General features: G+C 31.8%; 1 protein-coding gene across 1 annotated transcript in view; it reads right to left on the reverse strand.

Moving 5' to 3' along the window:
- Positions 1-2,799, reverse strand: part of LOC134248682 (uncharacterized) — a 56,501-nt gene extending 53,702 nt beyond the window's left edge. The window contains exon 1 of the mRNA XM_062731080.1: positions 2,519-2,799. The gene's annotated coding sequence lies outside the window, so the exon portion shown is untranslated. The remainder of the gene's footprint in view (positions 1-2,518) is intronic.
- Between the last annotated feature and the right edge of the window lie 20,783 nt (positions 2,800-23,582).

Genomic DNA, 23,582 nt, shown 5'->3' on the forward strand with positions numbered 1-23,582 from the left:
CTGATATATATAATAATTCCAAACGTTTGTTTTATCTTGTCAAGTTTCCTTCTTACATAATTGTTTTAGCACACTGAAGAAATTCACAAAATTTACATTTATTTTTTTAAAATATAAAATAAGTTTAAATGCGTTTTTTCCCTCTCATTTCCAATATCACCTGCATCCCGTGTTACAGTTCACACATCTTACTTTAATTTTTTTTTTCATTTTTAAAATTTTAAATTTTGAATGGTGTTATCTGAAATCTTTTAAACGAGAAGATTTATCGACACTATACTGAATGCATATATAAGGCTATATCTGGCAATTCTAAACATCCAATTTACAATTTTTTTCATGGAGTTCAGAATTATTTTTTTATCAACATGGTTTAAACATGGTTTAAATGCCTTTCGAATAAATTTCTATTCGTGTAGATGTATGTCATACGCAATGAAAACGTAAACGATATATATATATATATATATATATATATATATATATATATATATATATATATATATATATATATATATATATATATATATATATATATATAGTTTTTAACTAGAATTTAAAGGTTTTACAAAGAACACACAAGAACACATAGATATATACATTTACATACCTTGAAAATATTTCATTAAAAACCGCAGTCTTTCTCAAGGTTAAGATACAAAATAACAACTTATCCAGAGTCTGATATTACACTCGATCGGTCGGACATAAATTTCCTCTTAGTAACATGCACGTATCTCAGGTTTCAAGTTCCATCTTATGCTATTTCAAATTCACACGGAATTTTGGTCACTTTTAATATCGGGTAACTAGGCTGTTTTAAAAATGTTATTTTCAGGAAGAGTACAAGCCAGGGCGGTTATTAATCACATTTCTTTATATTGATTGTTTGTGCTATTTTTGTGCATTTAAATATCTCTGTACAACTTTCAATAATAAATATTGCATTCTACTTAATTAGATCCCCGTTACATTTCGTGCATATTAAGTTCACTGTACCAACATTTAGCGACCGAAAGTTAAGGAGGGTAAAATTGGACTTTCCAGGTCAGAGTCGTCTGAATAGAATATGGTTGAATTTGTTTCCTCCACCGAACATTCTTGTATCCTTCACATCGAATTTTTTTTTTCTTTTCCCAGCGAGTGTCTGATTTCTTCAACTTTGATCATTTTATACATGTTATTTGCCATTGACTAATTACATATACTTATCAGTTTAACATGAAAGTTTTTTTGGCCCCAAAATTAACATGGTTAATTCGACTGACATTCATTCGAAGGGTTTAAGTGTTTAGATATAACCCAGAAATCGACCGACTCTCAGCCGGAAGCAGAGAGATTGTTCGAGATGCAACGTCCTCTAAACAGACCGACGGTATCAGCATTATTATTTTTTTCTTTGCATAAATTAAAGCTTGAAAACATTCGCCAGTAGGCGTACTGTCTTACAGTTTATGTTTATTTTAAAAGGAACATGAGGAAGAAGTAGGCAACCTATTTAAAGGTTTTTCGCCGTACAGTGTATGTCTTCCTTGTTCCTATTTTTTTTTCCTTGTGCTTAATTTAAAAGATTAACACTGAAGAGTTTATAGATAATTAAGCATGTTACAACATACATGTTCAGCCTCTCCTGAATCCGAACCAATCCCTCAAGAAATAAGGTGAAATTCGTATAATTTTTTAAAGACTGCATACTTTTTCGAAGAAATTGGCCTCCATTGGCCACGCATGGACCTCAAATCGCTTGGCTCGACACTTAAATTTAGCGTAACGGCGAAGAGATTTATACGAGGTTTTCTTGTATTTTGATAGTTTATTTATTAGCTGCAAATCTTTCTTCATCAGAAGCCTATATATTTGCACATCTGTTATACAGATTTTAAATTATATCAGTAAGGAGGAGAAAATATTACTTAGATTTTTGTTTATTTTTAATGTCACAATATAGATATTATTCGGGGAAGGTTGTATTACAACCCTTTAATTTTTTTTAGAATGTATACTTATACCTTATCGCACCTTTAATAAGTTCATTTTAAATTTCATTGGAAATTTTAAGTACAGTAAGCTAATATCATATACAGAATGGGGTTCCTGTCTTAGAACCTACAATGGCGTATTTAATGCTTTTATGTTGTTTGTTTTTTTTTTCTGTTATCATAATATTTTGCAGTATCGATAATTTGTAGTGGAGTGACAGATCTAGATTTCAGTATCAAATTTACATATTTAATGGAGTTAGATATATAATCTCTCCCTCCTTACGTTTTCTGCTTTGCGTAGCAGACTGCAAGTATCATCATTAAGGTCACCCTTTGCATTCATTCAGCATTGCGTTCTTCAATATATAAACTTGGGATTCTTAAATAAGCAGTTACATTTTTGATTTTTATTGCTCTTAATAATGTTCTCTCTGATATATTCAATTAAAGCACATCTGTACTAAGTGCATGTGTAGGAAGCACCTCGAAATAAAAAAAAAATGGACAAAAACAAAACAAAACATAAAAAAACATACCACATTTTCCATGACTGGCACACTGCGCTCCATCCTCAAATTAAGTAGATTAACATAATTAAATTGCATATCCATTTTGAATTGAATCCAAATGAATATACACATATATGTATCTCCTCTGATTAATTATGACACACTCTCTCCATTCACACAAACTGTAACTGTGGTAGTTGTTGCTGATCATAAGCTCCACCTCCTTCCTGTAAGAAGAGCTGCTATTGGCTCCACATGAATGATCCAATAGTTAAATTGTTGTCCTCTTGTTATGTAGTATTGAAACATAAAATGATAAAATATACCATCCTCGCTGAAATGAGTAAAGTCAGTAAGTCATACCAACATTCCATACGTGTGACTAGAAAAAGGAAAATAACAGTGGGAATAGGACAATAAGTTTGAGTGCTATTAATGATACATGCAGTCTGCCTCTTTAAGTGAAAATATTAAGTATGACCCGACAATACATAGAGGGGCAACCACATAATTGCTGTAATAGTCTTTAAAATCATAAACACGCAATTTTTTATACAATCGATCTGATATTTTTCATGAAATTTAACACTGATACAAGGATTACAAGATAAGTGTATATGCTGTTGTTGTTGTTTTTTTTTAAATTCAATTCAGTTTAAGATAAAGCCACAACACGAGTAAATGTCATTTTGACCCTTATATGAAATTTTAGCATGTAGAATATGATCCGACCGTACAAAATTTAAGTGTCTGTAAAGCAAGATAAATAGATACATGTGTATCAATTACATTCAATTAAGTAACCCACATCAAGGTTTGTGATGATTTTTTCAATTAAGGTCAAGATCTAGTAAAGAATTTTAGACTAATGTTTTGGTGCTAGATCCATTATGACGTCATAATTAATTTCAACTTTCTTTTCATGTTGTTTACCCACAAATTATGCCCCGAAACACCTTATTTGACCAAGCTAAAGTTGTAAAACATCAATAAAGGAATTCATTTCTCAAGTTTGATAAATCTGTAGGCACATTTCATCTACTAGATCTTGACCTTAATGTCCTGACGGAATCCTACGTGGCTTCAAGTCTTGGGTGAAGGCAAAGGGAAATGTTTTATTTCTTATACTGTATTTGTAAGACTCCAAAGTACAATGGTGAAACCGAATGAGTTATATCTTTCTATTTAAAAACATGATGCAATACGTTTACATGCACATGGTATGATGTTTGGCTTGAAATTTTGTAAACTTAAATATCAATAGGTGCATGATGTGCATGACCGTGCTTTTTATGTCGTAAATGTACATAAAACAATTTTCTGTAACTGATGATCATAATATTTTTTCTTTTCTCACTGCATCAAACAGAAATTTATAAAATGTTTCACAAAAATTATGTTATATTTTCTCCTTGTCACTCGAGGTGGTTGAATATATATTTACCATTAATGTTTACTTGCTCAAGGTCATATCCATACATTCATAATTCTGAAAAAATCGTTTTAAAGTCTCCTAAGTCGGTTCTCGTGTACGTCCAAAAAATCTGAGACATCAGCTAAGGTTCATTTGAATCTAGGTCCAGTCAGTCTTTAATGTAACATACTAAGGAAATTGACAAGTTATTTAAAAAATGAATAAAAATATACTCATATGTCCATTTTCTTCTGCAGAACATATACATGTATATCTTACACGACTTTAAGGGTGGTTTTTGAAATCTTTTTATCAATAATTTAATTCTCCTTGGTTATAAGACTTATAAACTAGTATACTTAGTGTAAACGGAATTATTTTTTGCATAATTAGGTTATCTGTGTCAGTGATTAAGTTGAATGTAAAAACACAGCATGATTTTATTTACTTTGATAATAGAATTACCTTAATAAACATGACCTGATTTTCTTTACAATACATTTACAGAATAAATGATAAATAAGTACACATGTATGTTGGGCACAACAATTAACTGAACATTTACATGATCAGAAAATCAACAGGTAAATTTTCAGCTGGGAACATTGTACAGAGAAAGCCATATTCAACTACTTACCTGAGTGACAACCCTATAACAATGATCAAATTCCACGATACCTATTCAGAACGGCTAAAATTTTCGCCAAAAAATTATATTATTCATCGTTGTATTTTCCTACACGTACATATATTTCAGGGCCTTTAAATCTTTTAAATGTCATTGTAAGATCAGATCAGATTTCTTACTTATGGCCGATGCTTTTTTATCAACGAAGATTCATTAAAGTACATTTTTTAAAAAGTAAATTTACAGGTGTATGTAGCTGATGCTCGATTATCAAACTATCATAACACAAAGCTGCATTTTTCGTTGCTCTATACAATATCTTGCCTCTTCTATAAACATTTCCTAAACAGACTACCGATATCGGATCAATGCATTGTTATCGACTGAAACAATACGCTGGCATTTTTCAATTTGTCTTATGACAAGTAGTTCACATGGTAAATATGGCAGATTAATATTTAAAAGGACAAAGTATTTGATGTTTATCGGTTATAAGAAGTATTCTGAAGTGAAAGCCATAGATAAAGTTTTGAGGTCATATAACAACGTCAAGAAATCACTACTGCTTCAATTTACTTGAGTTAAGTAAGGTCAATGTGACATACAGACATGATTATGTATTGACAACTATAGTCAGTTAATTTTCTTTGCATTTATTTTTTGCATATTTTTTTTTTAAATTCAATTACATAGTTCTTTATATCAATAAATTTACAGAATAACTTTTTTTTTTAGCGAAATATATATTATTGATATATTTTTTATTAGCAAGCTAAGAGACAAACAATTTTCACGAAGTTTGGTCATTGTTTTATAGGATCTTAATGTATACTTATAAAACTACTCACAGGAATGAAAATTTCATGAACAGAAAATCTCCGCAAATCTCCGCCGATTGCAATGAACACAAAAAAGAATAGAACTAGATTCACAGAGTTTTCCTTCTTGATTTTTAAAATATAGAAAATGAGAACACTCGGATACTACCTTTACAAAAATAAACGTGCATTTGTTTCCATGATTTTGGGCACTTATTTCTTGTTGTTTGATTGTATTAACCATTCGAGAAATCTGAGATACAACAGCGATAAAGAAGAATATTGATAAGAGTTAATTGAATATAAAATTTCTTGTGAAATTTATTGATTTGGATGGTCGATAATTGGTTCCGTAAATAGTTGTAGAAATCAATTCTTAATGTTTACTTCTCAATGAAAAGAGGAAAAAAGTGCGGGTCATTTCATTGAGCAATACTTAATTATTAGGTAAAGAATCTTTCAATGTTAACATTAATCGTTTATGAAGATCTCATATGTAGGGATACAACGTATCAGTATGGTGTACTCACTCTAACAGGATTTTGTGAGTCCATTTCTTTTCCTGTTTTTTGACAAATACAGGAAAATCAATTAACACGCTCAGACACCTGATTGTTCCTGATGCTTGCATACAAGTATTAAACTTACATATTTGATATATTTTCAAACTTTAGTCCCTTATTATTAATTGAGCTAACATTTGAAAAATTCTTCAAGTCTTTGAGTAAAAATTATACCTAAATTCATTGTTCTATAATAATTTTGAGAGGCAGAAAAGAAGTTATCTTTATACGCAACCATTCCGCCAAAAAATATAGTCCCTACTAGTTTTCAAACACAGTTTACCATTTCTATTTAGAGTTGTACAATTGTTATGAAGAAAGAAAATGATGGTCTTTTAAATCTCTTTCACCTAAATATATAAGACATATCAGCAAATATACGTTGAATATTTCATCTAGTCAGAAACCAGAGAAGAATCCTACCTTATACTTCACATAATTATTTTTTTGTTTAAATTTTTCATTGGATACCAACAACTTTGACCTTTTGATCTTGATTTTGGAGATTTCCATACTTGTGAAAAAACTTAACCTTAGCCATAGCTTTCGAACGGTAAGTGTTAGGGCTTTCATACTTCACATATATCATCCCTGTGCAAAAGTCCCTTCATTGGATACCGAGAACTTTGACCCTTTGACCTTTACTTTGGAGTTTGACCTACTTTTAAAAAGCAAACCTTAACCATAACTTTTAAAAAGTTAAGTCTAGTGCATTCATACATACTTATCATATATATAATCGTGACGAGACTTTTCATTTGATAGCAAGACCTTTGACCTTAACCTTGGAGTTTGACCTCCTTTTAAAAACTTTTAACCTTCGTCATAACTTCTGAATGGTTAGGGTTAGGGTTTCCATACTTTACATATTTACTTTTTGTGGCAAGGCCTTTCATTGGATACCAATGACTTGACCTTGAAGATTTCCGTATTTTTGAAAAAAAAAACTTTAATCTTGGCCTGTTTTCATAATTCACAATTGTATTCCCAGTGAGAATACCCTACTTCTGGTACCAATATATTAAATTTTCATTAAGAAAAGTCTAATCTTTGCTATTTTGCCTAACGGATGCATCAGTGTTTCACAAACACATCTTGTTTTTTTTATCGATTTTAAATTTTATACTGTACAACAATTATATATCCACATTACTTAATGCATATCGTATATCTATTACAACTCCACGAGCCCTGGTTTAAATGCCCTTTTATATGTTAACTTTTTCATTATTTTTTTTAAAATGTTGAATGGTGTTATCTGTAATCTCTTATCGACACTATACTGAATCATACATATAGATAATAAGGCTATATCTGGCAATTCTAAACATTCAAACACCTTTTTTATCATCATGATATAACTTACTTTCGAATAATTCACTACACAGATGTAGATGTATGTCATACATAAAGAAAACGATGATTTTTAAGTACATTAAACCAGATACAGAAAATTTTAAAATTTTACGCAGTACAAACAAGAAGATATAATGTACATACCTTGGGAATATTTCATTAAAAGCCGCAAAGTGTCCCTCAAGATTAAGATACAAAATAACAACTTTTCCAGTGTCTGATATTACACTTGATCGGTGCGACATAAATCACTTCCTATTATCCACTTATCCACTTACATGTTTGTGTTTCAAGTTCCTCCGTATGCTATTTCAAATTACCAACACGGAATGTCTGTCACTATTAATTAACTTTGGGTTACTATATAGCCCAAGGGTGTTTTAAAAATGTTACTTTCAGAAGACAAACCAGGACGGTTATTAATCACACTTCCAGGCAGATATTGATTTTTTTTGTGCATTAGAATATATCTTTGTACAACTTTCCAAAGCAACTTTGAGTTACATGTAATAAGAAACATTGGATTCTACTTAATTAGGATCCCAGGTTACATTTTATGCAAATTAAATGCCAACACTTAGCGACCTAAAGTTAAGAAGGGTACGTGTACAATGTGACTTTCCAGGTCACTGAATATATTATGGCTCGATTTTTGTCTTCGTCCGAGCATTGTTTTTTATTTCAGATTATAATTTTTTCTCCTCCCTGTGGTGTCTTATTTCTTCAACATTGATAATTTTTTGTACATGTTCTGGCCATTGACAGATTCGACATACAGTTTTACATGTATTGAGTTTTGTTTTGTTTTTTGTTTTTGTTTTTTTTCCTAAATTAACTTAAATCGACTGACAGACACTGATGACCAAATTATCGGCGTCAGTCGAAAGATTTAATTAATCGACTGACTCTCGGAGGCAGACAGATTGTTCGAGAAGCAACGTTCTCCAGACGGACCGACGACATCAGCAAGAAATTTCTTGCATAAATGAAAGCTTTAAAACATTCGCCAGTAGGCATGCTGTCTCGCCGCTTATGTTTGTTTAAAAGGAGGAAGTGGACATATTTCCCTGTGTCAACCTTTTATTTTAAGGTTCTTCACTTTATGTACCTTGTTATAATTGTTTTTTTTTTCAGCATCGATAATAAGTAGTGGAGTGACAGATACATGTATAGATTTCTGTATCAAACTTACATATTTTGTGGAGTAGAGATATAATCTCTCCCTCCTTGCGTTTTCTGCAGTAATTCGTCAAGGACATCCTTTAAATTAATTTATTTCAGCATTGTGTTCTTTAAGATATACATTTGGGATTCTAAATTAAACAGTTATATTTTGAATCTTATTGCCGTTAATGCAGTTTCCCCTAATACATTTGATTCAAGCACGTCTGTATAAAGTAAATGTACAGGAAATACCCCGAAATAAAAACAATGAAAAAAAAAAAAACTAAACTAAACATAAAAAAACATACCACATTTTCCATGATTGATACACTGCAATCCATCCTCAAATTTATGAGATTAACATTATTGAATTGCATATCCATTTTAAATTGAGTTCAACTGAATATACACATATCTCCTCTGATTAATTATGAGACACTCTCTCCATTCACATGCACTGTAACTGTGGTAGTTGTTGCTGATAATAAGCTCCACCTCCTTCCTGTAAGAAGAGCTGCTATTGGCTCCACATGAATCATCCAATAGTAAAATTGTAGTCCTTTTGCATTATAGTAATATCACTTTGACAAAAATATACCCTCCTCGCTGAAATGAGTAAAATCAGTAAGTCATACCAACATTCCATACGTGTGACCAGAAAAAGGAAAATAACAGTGGGAGTAGGCCAATAAGTTAGAGTACTATTAATAATATATGCAGTCTGCATCTTTAAGTGAAGATATTAAGTATGACTCGACAATACATAAAGGGGCAACCACATAATTGCTGTATTAGTTTTTAAAATCATAAACACGCAATTTGTTATACAATTCATCTGATATTTTTCATGAAATTTAACACCGATATTATTTATACTAGTATTAATCAAGGATTACAAGATACATGTGTATGTTTTTTTTTTGTTAAATTGAGTTTAAGATAAAGCCACAACACGAGTAAATGTCATTTTGACCCTTATGCATGTATGAAATTATAGCATGTACATGTAGAATGTGATCCGACCGTACACAATTTAAGTGTCTGCAAAGCAAGATAAATAGATACATGTGTATCAATTACACATTAAGTCACCCACACCAAGGTTTGTGATGATTTTTTAAATTATTGTCCGGACGGAATCCTAAGGAGCTTCAAGTCTTCGGTGAAGGGAAATTAACATGTATTATTTCTCATGTTTCTTATCTTTGTAAGACTCCAAAGTACGACGGTGAAACCGAATGAGTCATATCTCTCTATTTAAAAACATGATGCAATACTTTCACATGTACATGATATGATTTTTGGCTTGAAATTTTGTAAAACCTAAAACTTCAATTTCAATAGGTGCATATGTGCATGGTCGTGTTTTTTTATGTCGTAAGTGTACATAAAACAATTTCCTGTGACTGATGATCCGAATTTTATTTCTTTTCTCACTGCATCAAACAGATTTATAAAATATGTTATATTTTCTCCTTGTCACTCGAGGTGGTTGATTATACATTAACTATTACTGTCTTGTGTAAGGTCATATCCGTACATTCATAATTCCGAAAAATTCGTTTTAAAATCTCCTAAGTCGGTTCATGTGTTCGTCCAAAAACTTTGAGACATCAGAAAATCTAGACCCAGTCAATCTTAAATGTAAACACTAAAGAAAGTGAAGTAGCTATTTAAAAAATTATTAATAATATACTCATACTATGTCTCCATTTTCATATGCAGAAAATATACATATATATTTTACACGACTTTGGGGAAAGTTTTTAAAATCATTTTATCAATACTTAAAGACTTATAGACTAGTATACTGGGTGTAAAGGGAACTATTGATCACATAATTAATTAGGTTATATGTGTCAGTGATTAAGTTGAATGTAAAAGCACAGCATGATATTATTTACTTTAACGATAGAATTATCTTAATAAACATGACCTGATTTTCTTTACAACATATTTACAGATCAAATGATGAAAGAAGTACACATGTATGTTGGGCACAAAAATGAACTGAACATTTATATGTTAAGAAAACCAACAGATAAAATCTCACTGGGAACACTGTACATTGCAAGCCATATTCAACTATATACTTACCTGGGTGACAATTCTTACAATGATCAAATTCCATTATCTCTATCCAGAACGGCTAAAACTTTCACAAAAAATTATAACATTTATACACGCTGTAGCTGTATATTTCTACACGTATATCAGGGCCTTTAAATCTTTTAAAGGTCACTGTCAGTCCAGAACAGATTTCTTACCTAAGGTTGACAATGCTTTTAAAAGGAAGATTCATTTAAAATACATTTAAAAGTTTTGTTATGTATTTTCATTCTTGATTACTACACTATCATACGACTGTGTATTCATGCCATTTTAACAATGTAGAATTTTTTTTTTAAATCGTTTGTACAATTTAGGAAATCGTTTGTACGATTTAGGAAATCGTTTGAACGATTTAATAAATCGTTTGAACGATTTAATAAATCGTTCAAACGATTTAATAAATTGTACAAACGATTAAATAAATTGTACAAACGATTTAACAAACAAAATGTACAAACAATTTATTAAATTGTACAAACGATTTACTAAATTGTACAAACGATTTACTAAATTGTACAAACGATTTACAAAATTGTACAAACAATTTATTAAATCGTACAAACGACTTATCAAATCGTACAAACGACTTATTAAATTGTACAAATGATTTATTAAATTGACAAACGATTTATTTAATCGCTCAAACGATTAAAAAAAATTCTGCATTGTTAAAATGGCACGAATACGCAGTCGTACTATCATAACCTAAAGCTGAGTTTTTTCCCTATATATTTATAACAAAATTTTGCCTCTGATAAAGTTTAACATTATCTGCTCAACGGACTATACTGATATCGGGTGATTGCACACTGATGTTTTTCTATGTCTTATGACAAGTAGTTCACATTGTAAATATTGCAGATAAATATTCAAAAAGACAAATTAAAGTATTTGATGTGTATCGGCTTTAAGAATAATTTTGAAGTGAAAGCCACAAAGTTTTGAGGCCATGTAACAACGTCAATAAATAGCTACCGCTTAAGGATACTTGAGTTAAGTAAGGTCAATGTCACATACAGACATATAGGGACAGCTGTAGTCAGTTGATATTCTTAGCTTTTATTTTTTGCATTTTTTTTAAATTCAATTACATATTCTTTATATCAACAAATTTACAGAATAACTTTATTTTAGAGAACTAATTTATGTATTTTTTATCATTAACAAGTAATGAGACAAAATTTTCAAGTTTGGTAATTGTTTTTTAGGATCTTATTTAAATGTACATGTATACTTATAAAACTACTCACGAGAATGAAAATAAATCTCCGCCGATTGCAATGAACGTAAACAAGAATAGAACTGGATTCACAGACTTTTCCATCTCGGCTTTTAATAGATTGATAATGAAGACACTGATAAATGTACATTTGTTTTCATACTTGTTGTATGAGTGTATTACATTTTGTAATCGTTCGAGAAACTTAATAAGAGTAAATTAAATATTGAATTTCTTCTGGTGAAATTTATTGAATTGTATGGTCGATATTTGGTAATTCTACAAAATGGTCTAGAAATCAATTCTGAATGTTAACTTCTCAATGTAAAGAGGAAAAAAAGAACGTGTCATTTCATTGAAAAATATTTAATCACTAGATAAAGAAGCTTTCTGATCTAACATTAAAACTCTGCAATAGTAAAGAAAAAAAAAAAACGTTTATAATGTAGGCATATCATGCTGATATACTCACTCTAACAGAATTTTGTAAGTCCATTTTCTTTTTCTTTCTTTGACAAATACAGCAACCGCTTTTAACACGTTTAGACTCCTGATTGTTCCCGATGCTTGTATGCACATATGTTTATATAAATCCATTATGACCAGCATTATTATTCTGCCATACTTTCCACTGTAATTAGAGAGCTTCTTTTTTTCTTTTGTATCGTGACACGTCTGATACATTGCTCAGCAAGTCAATACACCTATTAATGCAACTAACTTATGATTGATTACACAGGTATCTGTGTTCTGTATTATCTTCGGAACTGCATCATTTTACGTATTTAATATCATACAAGTAAAAAAAAACTGGCAGTTCAGAATTATGATTTTAGTATTTTGTTTACCGAATAGGTGGACATATTTACGAGACGCAAATTTATCGATTTATAATTGTTATTTAAAGAAGCATTTCATTTTACTGTAGCGATATGTAAAAAAAAATTCAATATAGTTTGATTGTGCATACATGTAACAATTTTCTGTCAAAATGAAATTATGCTCTGATTCTACATAAACAGATATAAACAATAGATTATATTGAAATTTTTTTTTACTTTCTAAAAAAAATCTGACATATATAACATTCGATATCGATTTAATTTTATAGCATGGAGTGCATTTAGTAATTTGCAAGGTGCATAGAAAGATTTCTGTTAACGTCATAATTTCACTATAAAAGATTGACTGAAGAGTTTTTGATGAATAGTATTTTACAAATCTTTAACAGATCTGCTAAATATATTAAAAAGGGAAAAAAAAACAAGACGGTAACAAATATGCGATTTTTTTTACTGCATGACCAAAAATAACAAACACTGGTCAGATGAGAACCGTGGTTACTATAAACTTAAATCAGTGACAGAATTATTCAACCGTGAAATAAATTATGTAATATAGGGAAAGTGCTAAACGACCATAAATATGTACATCTTTCTGACAACAAGTTTGTCACCAATCTTCTACTTTTTTATGCACCTGGGTTATAAACTTTGTTTTTCGATATTTTCAGGCGATATGAATTTCTTGCAATCCTGTATAATTGACGGAAGTTCAGTTGGTTTGGCTTTATTCATTGCTGCTTACTCGCGTGTCAATTATACTCCTATAGAACGTCTTTACCTTCGACAGAGAGGACCTAGAATAGTTTCCAACCACCGACGATCGGTGGACGAGTGATCGCCACTGATGACGTTGACGCGTAAAAGAGGCACGTCAGAATCGGTTTATTCATCCTACCTCTTGAATCGCCACCTTACTACCCCCAAAAACTTCCCAAATACAGTAGGCTATCATAATCAATATACAGTATTCACTCTCACTGATTAACTTAAAAATTTACATTGTTGTTTCTCTCACTGGTTCATGCGACCACCTTTTGTCCAAGTTTTTCGGTCTGTTTACCTCCGGATCCTGTCCAATGTACATGTAGCCTGGGTTTATCAAGACTTTTTCGCAAATAATAACACTTAATTACAAGTATCATCTCGACTGGTCTTTGTAAAGTCAAACTTTTTCTTAAAGAAGTTTATGGGACTGAGTGGATAATAGGGTTCAAAATCTTATATCTAATCTTGTCTCATTTGACTAAGAGATGTGCATGAAACAGGAAGGTTGAATAGCATCCATATTCGAAGGATAAACATACTGATTATCAATGCACAAAGGAGAAAAAAGGCTGTGACAAATAGACATTGAAAATAAATGAGTGAAATAAATTTCTTCACCTCATAGGTTACCCTGCGTTTCTTTTTCCTTTCAGTAAATATGTTTCCCCCTCACTGGTCTTACATGTACGCCTGTATATTTTTAGGTTTACAATAGCATCAACTTACTATCAATATCAATTTAAGGTTTAACTACAAAAAAATTAAAGTAGTTTTACTTTGAATTTCAGATTTGTATATTTTATGTTATTCATATGCATATTGTTTTATGTGAAATGAAATTATAACTCATATATCCACAATTAACTTACCCTAACAAATTCTACTGAGTTAGATACATGCAGCTATATAAAATACAATTGATAAATTCCAAACATGATTTGTTATATTCCTTTTATTACATAATGAAGTCTGTAATTCTTTGTTGATAATCTCTATCTAAATAAACACATATTAAACATATAACAGAATATAAGCGACTACTGAACATCCAGAGAAACACTTAAATAAAATCACTGAAGAACGTGTAGAGTAATGTCCATCATCACGTGTAGGCGGAGCTTACAGTAATAGGATTAAGTTAAGATACGCAATGTCTGATCACTACATGATTGCCTGTAGCATGTGTAGTAGAATACTTTTGTTACAGATTCAATACCGATGTGTATGTGAAAATTGGCAAATCCCAAGAATTATTAAAAGAAAAATTATTAGAATGATTTTACGAATTTTCACGGGAAGGAGACCAGCAAGCATCAATATGCCTTAAATTTTTTATGAGGGCTTTGGGGAATGTAAAAGAAAGGGTTTGTTTATTAAGGTAGTCTAATCCTCAGGTTTATAAAATAAGCACTTAAGTAATCAAAAATACTCATAAAAGTATCTCTGATACTCCAATCTCCAATAGAAAAAGCGAACTAGAATATCGGCAATGCAAATTCTAATTGTAAATTGATCAACATGTACATTTTAGGCTAAAAAGCGATAGTTATCCAGGCATTCAGAGAAATTTTTATACTTATTTGGTATTTTTTGTCTTCTACTTCCGTTATGTAGTGTGCAAGGGCTGTTCAGAAGTTATTGAGACATTTACTTTTAGTCCATAGCATAAAGGTCAGAGATAAATTCAGGAAAATTCGTCAACCTTTAACGAAGAACAAAGTAAACAGTTATGCAAAGATTCTTATTTCTAGCATAAATAGAAAATTTCTGGTGAAATCATAAACTTGCATATATCTATCAACCAAGAGCAGCATCAGCACGACAATTTAACGTCACGTCAGCCGGAGATGTTTTTGCATGTGAACCGATCGGGAAGCATTAACTCTCCTTTCTTTGTTATCATACAAGTCATATCATACAAACTCAAATTGTCTTTTTGTTTAAACGATTCTTTAAACAAATGTGTTGTTGCTACACTTGTGTAAATTTTTCATGCGTCATATATACAGGATTATTTTAGTATAATGCAGTGCCGATTTTTGCAACAAGGGTGAACATTTAATTTCGTAGCGGTAAAAATTTACGGTTGTTTAGGGCGTTTGATTATTCTTTGGTTGAATTATAGGTTAGAAAAAACTCATATATATATATATATAGAATAACAAAACCTTCGACAAGATTTTTTTCCGTTGTTAATGTTTTAGCAAGTTGTCCTGTATAGAAAAGACTTTTAAGTTGCGCTACACAAAATTTTTAGGTCTCTCGCTGCTCCGCCTTAACGTCAAAATCCATTTTTTCGTCGTAACCATGTTTCTACACCACGCTTAATTTCTTCAATGATGTCCATATTCTATCAGAATTCTAATAATCTTGCTCAACATGAAGTCAAAATAAAATTGAAAAATTATATACAAGAATCGATTTATTCTCGCTTTTATTATGGGTCCACCAAGGGATTGAACGTTGGTGATATATATTTTCAATATCTGTTTTCGTGACTGCTCCGGGTACCCCTACCATTAACCAATTTAAATACCATTGAAGATAAGAAAATTAATATTTTTAAATTAGTTAAACGTATATGCAAATTCTCACCGAAAGACGTTTATTAGAAAAAAATATATACACAGTGTCTCAATAATTTCCGAACAGCCCTCGTTCATTCATTCATTCATCATTTATTTCCTCTATAAAGAGATTTTAGTTAGAACATAATAGAGCATTAAATTAATATGTACATATCATATTACGTTTATACAAATAAGAAAATATAAAGCGTCAAAGATAATGTCAACTACATGTACAATATTCGTCACAATTGTCCATGCAACAAACTTACATGTGCGAGTACACCGCACATAATCTTTGATACTGCGCGCAAGCAGAAACTAATAATTTCAGATTCACTTTTTTAAGGTCTTTCTCTTGAAGTTCCGTTAAAAGCGTTTCAGGTTTCCGCCCGAGGACAATGAGAAATAGGTCTTTCTCACAGAGACCACAAAGTTCTGCTCCAAGTCTGATGTCAAATGAGTTAACGATTGAGTTCCACCATTCGTGGTGACAAGCAGATACGGCACCACAGGTAAGCGTTGCATGACAGAAAATGTCGTCAAATAGAGAAAGGCACAAGTTGCACGTCGAAACACTTGCAAATTTTGTGGATACAATAAGTTTGCAAGCAAATTTGAGTCTTTTTTATATCACCGGTGTTTTCTGCGTAAGACCAGATGTCACACGGTTTACTGTCCCGAAATACAGAGTTGAAGCGTTGGAAATCTGGATCCGCGAGAACACGTGCATTTCGTTGTTGAGTATGAAATCTATGGATTGTTGATCGAACAATAGCTTTCCAACAGTTTTTAGATGGGAAGATGCCTGTGATCAGCCAGGTCAGCAGGTGGGTATGCAAGTTGTATTTCCTGAGAATATCAAAAATATCAGAGATAAAACCTCTTGGATTTGAAACCAGATGTGACAGGAAGGAGAAGAGTCTTGCGTTAAAGATCTGTTTGGTGAGACACTTAGAGTCAATATTACACAGCCTTCCTAAGAATAATAACTTTCTGGCATCTATTTCAGCATGTATAGGAAGTATATCCATAAGTTGTTCGCACATATCCGATCGAGTGAACTTTGGCAGATTAAGAATAATTTTGCAAACTCCATGTTGGAACGTGTTTAGACGCTTGTAGTCGTCTTGTGTCAAATTGCTCCACAATTCACATCCGTAGAGTACAGACGCAAGAACGATCGTTTTATAGAGATGAGTCATAGTTAGAGGATTAACACACGAGATATCGATGTCAGATAAACCATAGAAAGATTTCCATCCTTTGTTACAGGCGAACAAGACGCGGTCCTTTGGTTTTGCTTTGTCGTTTATGATGATACCCAGATGATTGTATTTTTGATCGAATGGAATTGCTGAGTTCCCAAGAAGTATTGGTTTTTCCGCTGTACTGTTGTGTTTGGCACGGAATTTCAGAATGCATGATTTTGTTACGTTGAAATTAAAACGCCATTTACATGCATATGTAAGCTGTATCCATCATGGCTTGAAGATTTGCTGGAGATATAGCGATGCAAGAGATATCGTCGGCTAGTGCAGGACTCACGTATTTGGGATCCAGAACACATCGTAGCGATGTTGAATTACAGAGTTCTAGTTCGTCCAAAAGCTCGTTAACAAAAACAAGATACAAAAAAGTTGACAAGACGCCACCTTGCCTGACCCCTTGATCAACATTAAACCATCTGGATTGTTTTTGGTTTACAATGACGGCACTTACAGTACTGCAATGGCAGTCATCGATGACTTGCCATAATTTGCCTTTGATACCTAGGTTGTAGAGTTTATACATTAATCCTTGTCTCCATACTGTATCAAATGCTTTACTTGTGTCCAAGAAGCTGATATATGTATTGCTGCCTTGTTCCAGATTATGGTTCAATGTTTCATGGAGGTTGAATGAAGCAGTTAAACATCCTAGTTGTTTTTGAAAACCTTGTTGTTGTACATTGGGGAATGTATTTGTTTCTAAGGAGGATCGTGATATTCTGACAGAATTTTCTCAAAAAGTTTGTATATACTAGGCAGAAGAGCGACAGGTCTATAACTATTGCAAGAATTTTTGGGTTTGTTCCCGCCTTTGGAGATGGGAACAATCAGTCCTTGTTTCCATGTAGAGGGAACAGATCCTAACGTCATTATCGCATTGTACAGCTTGCAGAGACATCTTGTGTTAAGATCGCTACCAAATTTGATATGTTCATTTGTTACACCATCAATGCCTGGGGCTTTGCGCGTTTTGAGTGCTGAGATTGCACTTATAACATCATTTTGTGTTATATGATCTTCATTGGAAGACTCAGAAGCAATTTTTTTTTATGCGTGCATAATGACCCTCGATGACATGTTGAAAGTGTTCGTCAAAATGATCGTCTTCCAGTGGACGATAAATCTCCTCGTAAAAATCTGCAAAAGCATTTGCTACGCCGTCAGGATCGGTGTGGGTCTTACCATTGGCGTCGTAAATTTCTGGATATATTCTAGAAGAGCGTGGTCACCTTTGTTTGACAAGTCGCCAAAATAGACGTATGTCTACTTCCGCTGCTTCATCCAAATCTCGGTAAACAGATTTTAAATAATTTTCATACTCTACGTTGTGGGCATTTCGAAAGTTACGTTTGGCACGTTTGTAGTCACTGTATGATTGAAAACCCATACCTCTGGGCCTGCCCTCGGAAACCCATACACGGCGCAATAACCTTTCTTTTGTATGGAGCTCCTTTACGTTTTTAGTCCAACCAGGTTTCGTGAATGGGTTCATTTGGGACTTTGGGATGAAGCAGTTTGCAGAAGTAGTTAGGATACCTACAATTGATTTATAGTAGTTTTCAATGTTTTCACTTTTACTTTTACTCCATAAAGGACAGAGATAAATTCAGGAAAATTCGTCAACCTTTCACGAAGAACAAAGTAAACAGTTATGCAAAGTTTCTTATTTCTAGGATAAATAGAAAATTTCTGGTGAAATCATAAACATGCATATATCTATCAACCAGGAGCAGCATCAGCACGACAATTTAACGTCACGTCAGCCGGAGATGTTTTTGCATGTGAACCGATCGGGAAGCATTTACTCTCCTTTCTTTGTTATCATACATATCATACAAACTCAAATTGTCTTTTTGTTTAAACGATTCTTTAAACAAATGTGTTGTTGCTACACTTGTGTAAATTTTTCATGCGTCATATATACAAGATTATCTAAGTATCATGCAGTGCCGATTTTTGCAACAAGGGTGAACATTTAATTCCGTAGCGGTAAAAATTTACGTTTGTTTAGGGCGTTTGATTATTCTTTGGTTGAATTATAGGTTAGAAAAAACTCATATATATATAAAATAACAAAACCTTAATTCGACAAGATTTTTTTCCGTTGTTAATGTTTTAGCAAGTTGTCCTGTATAGAAAAGACTTTTAAGTTGCGCTACACAAAATTTTTAGGTCTCTCGCTGCTCCGCCTTAACGTCAAAATCCATTTTTTCGTCGTAACCATGTTTCTACACCACGCTTAATTTCTTCAATGATGTCCATATTCTATCAGAATTCTAATAATCTTGCTCAACATGAAGTCAAAATAAAATTGAAAAATTATATACAAGAATCGATTTATTCTCGCTTTTATTATGGGTCCACCAAGGGATTGAACGTTGGTGATATATATTTTCAATATCGTGACTGCTCCGGGTACCCCTACCATTAACCAATTTTAATACCATTGAAGATAAGAAAATTAATATTTTTAAATTAGTTAAACGTATATGCAAATTTTCACCGAAAGACGTTTATTAGAAAAAAAATATATACACAGTGTCTCAATAATATCCGAACAGCCCTCGTAAAAGGTTTTTGCTATAATTGCAAGACACCACAAATCACATCTTATTTTATATCATGCTAATAAGCGTTGGTATCTAAGTCTGGATTCAAGCAAATCTTATATCTCTTTCAAAAGACCGTGAATCTTATAAAGATGAATAAAATGAAAATTGGTGCATGAAAAAATTTCATTTCCAAGCTTCATTTTGATGCATTTCAAATTAAATATTAATTTTTGGAGTTATCCTTCCTGGCTGAGGATCGCTTATTCTTAATGGAAATGTTTTTTTTCTTACAAATATAATTTTACAATCTGAAAGCAAAGGCGCCGGGCGACTATAAATTTATATATAACGGACTTAATAAAATTGACCTGTTGTGCAAATTTATTTGGTCGCCACGGGAAGCAGTTAAATATCAAAAATCGATTTAAAATTATTATAGGAGGAATAAAATCAAATATCACCCGAATGTTCATTTTTGAAAAAAGTTTATTTTTCCATTGATAAGTGCGACAACGTTAACGTACATTAAAAAAAAATCTGTTTTATAAGCTTGAATTATGGATTATATTTTATAAATGATGTCTGAAATTTTTTCTGTTTTTTTTTTTTATATTTTCGTAATTTTTATATACATTATTTTTTTTAAATTCATACTATTTTATGTATTATGTATGCATGTAAATGAGTTAGAATGATTTAACATGAAGAGTGAATTTTTCTTTCTAAGACTGTAGACAGAGAAGGAACGGGGAAACTTCTCGTTAATTTTTAACTTGCATTAACATTAACAATTCACTTGTATTAATTTAAAAACGATGTATATTATTCGTATGTGATTGATTGATTTTATATTGTTTAACGCCGAGTCGGCAATATTTCAGCCATATTTCGGCGGACAAGTTTATTTGTTGACCGGTTTTTGAAAGTTTTTGGTTTCTCTGGCAGTCCCCAATGAGCCTACTCTTTTATCGAACTACAGAGAAACGATCTTTTTCGTGCCAAGGGGGTTGTTATCCTTGACAAGGGGCACCATTTAATGTCCAAGCTGACGGACTATTTTTATGTGAGTAGTTACATAGGGAATGCATTGAGATTTGTAAAAAAAAAAAAAAAAAAAAAAAAAAAAAAAAACATCGATTGACAAAATTGTTTAAAGAGGGTTGGCTTGGTGGGTAAAATAGACCTGAATTAAGGACATAAGCAAGGTTCCTGGCTTTCGTATAGAATTTTTCATGAACTCTTGAGCAGGTGTAATGGTACTAAACATATTATATTCTGGTACGTTTAACCCACCAAGCCGCCCTTCCTTAAGATTATGTCAAACCAATGTTTTTTTTTACAATTATCTATGCATTTCCTATGTAAAATGTTGATAAAACGGACATACATAATATTTTACTATAATTCTTCCAAACCCATTTTTTCCCAGAATGATGATATATTATAAACTGTGGTTTCATCAATATTCGTTGAGCACCGATTTTTCGTTGTCGAGCAGATCCACGAATTCAAATATTCAATGAATTACGAAATATGACATTCATTTGTAACGGCAATGCTTTTGTCCAGGAAATTACGTATCTTCGAAAACGTCTGTTTTACAAAATCCACGAAAATTGATGCCAACGAAAATTGATGAAATCACAGTACATTATTATATACTCATTACCAACGATTCCATGATGACTGAAAATGTAAATTAAGAAATATGACAGAGATCTACCAACACCGTTCTTTATATTAGAGTTATAATTACTTCCCTAAGCATGTAGTTCGCATTTATAATGATTAAGACAGGTTGACTGTTTCTGTAATTTACCTTATCGAAAAAAAAATGTCAAAAAATATTGGGATGGATTTGAATGCAGTTACTAAATAGTGCCTCCTTCGCATGCCTTATACGGTACAATAGAAACTGTTCTCCGCATTTGTTAAATCTTTGTCCTCTCCAGCATTCCTACGGTAAATTACGACTGTTGACCACTGTTTACTATCCGAGCCTGAACACAATGTACAATAAAGCCATCACCGCTTCTCTTTCTAGCCATGAGAGTATTCTACCCATTGAAGGAAGCACGTGTACTTTTGTTTACTTCTGTAAAATAGGCTTTATTGGTTTTCATTTCATAGAGAATTCTACACGGGAGATCACTCTCAATCACAGTTTTATAAAGAATAAACCCGTGATATAAACAATTTCTCCGGATAACCGTGACTTTTCAATCCTCTTAAGTCAGCATTTAACCTATTGATAGAATGTATTTTTTGTTTCCACCATAAAACTTTCAAACGAGACTGTTTATATCCTTTTTTCATCAAGTTTTCTGTAAATAGCTTAACTTGTGTGCCTCGATTAAGATGTTTCTACCCTCACAATTTTAATGGTTCAAAGTACAAAAACTGTATTTACATGTATTTTCATTTAATATACTTAAAATTTTTAAGTTATTCCTAAGGCTAGAGTAAAGGACTAGATTATGTTCTATTTTGTTGAATCAGCTGAGAGACATACTACCATACGCAAGTCATACGGCTATATTGTAACAAATGTAAGGGTTAATTTGACGATTGAAAAATCGTACGTGATGGAAATAGCTAAAAAAATACCTTTTCCGTTAAATAATATATATATTGCGAAAAACACGGATTATGATATATTTAAATTTCCGGTGTCTTTGTCCGATATGAAATAACAAATAGTTAATGTACTTTAATTCTTCATAATTGTATTGGTTCATCGATAGTAGCGATTAAGTAAATCACAGGGGGGGGGGGGGTTAGAGATAGAAGCATGCATGGCTTAGAGCACGTTGATTTGCAGAATCTAGAGCATGTAAATATAAAAATAACTGTCAGATTTTTTGATTTCATGACGATGATCAATTGGCTTACCGGATAATTTTGTTTTGAAACATGTATGCGTCTTCAATAATGAATGTTAGACATTTCAATTTTCTGTCTATTATTTGAGCCATTTCCAATATATTTTTTTTTTGAGAAATATTAACATTTTGCGCAACTAATTTCGTACATTTTTCTTATCAAAATTGTTCGATTTGTCCTCGCCTTTTAAATGCTGTTTATTAATTTGCCTCACCCTTTGTTCTCCTTATAAGTTGAATATTATTGGACATCTACAGGTAACTTATTTGACGAGGTGCAGGAGAATTACACATTTATTCAACCAGGTTTCACAAAAGATGACGTCACGAAAATGTTTAAGGTATTTCATCCTATTAAGATGTCATAGCTATTGCAAAAACTGTTATTAATTCAAATTCATGCCAAGTAGAACAAACAAATATAAGAATGCTTTTCAATAGGTGTAATGATAAATATTCTTAAGTAAAAGAATTTAAAAATAAATTCAAATTTTTAATAAATTATTTAATTTTTTTTAAATATTCACAAGGCCTTCTAGGATATCTTCATTCAGGCATTTTCTTTATTGTACTTCTTAAATGTTAAATAGTTTTCCCGATATTCACGATTCAAAAGTGTCCTAGAAGTAGCAAGTATTTCGGAACCTTCGGCATCATAATTGTGCATTTGAACCAGTTTTTACATAATTTTTGTCATAATGATTACAAAAATGTACATTTTTTATGTTGCAAACACTTATGTTTTTCTTATGTTTCAAATCCTTAATATTATCACTTGGCAACCTATATCTTTTTTCCAAAAAATTAGTCAATTCAAACTATATTAATATCAAATAAAAATAAATACATTTTTTTTACTTTAAACCATTAAAATTGCGAGGGTGGTAAAACCTTAAGTACAGAGATAGCGATTGGGCATCAGTCATGTTAGTGGC

This window comes from Saccostrea cucullata, unplaced genomic scaffold (assembly GCF_032062105.1).
Source record: "Saccostrea cucullata isolate Sc308-1 unplaced genomic scaffold, CSIRO_AGI_Scuc_v1 ctg164, whole genome shotgun sequence".
Classification (NCBI taxonomy): Eukaryota; Metazoa; Mollusca; class Bivalvia; order Ostreida; family Ostreidae; genus Saccostrea; species Saccostrea cuccullata.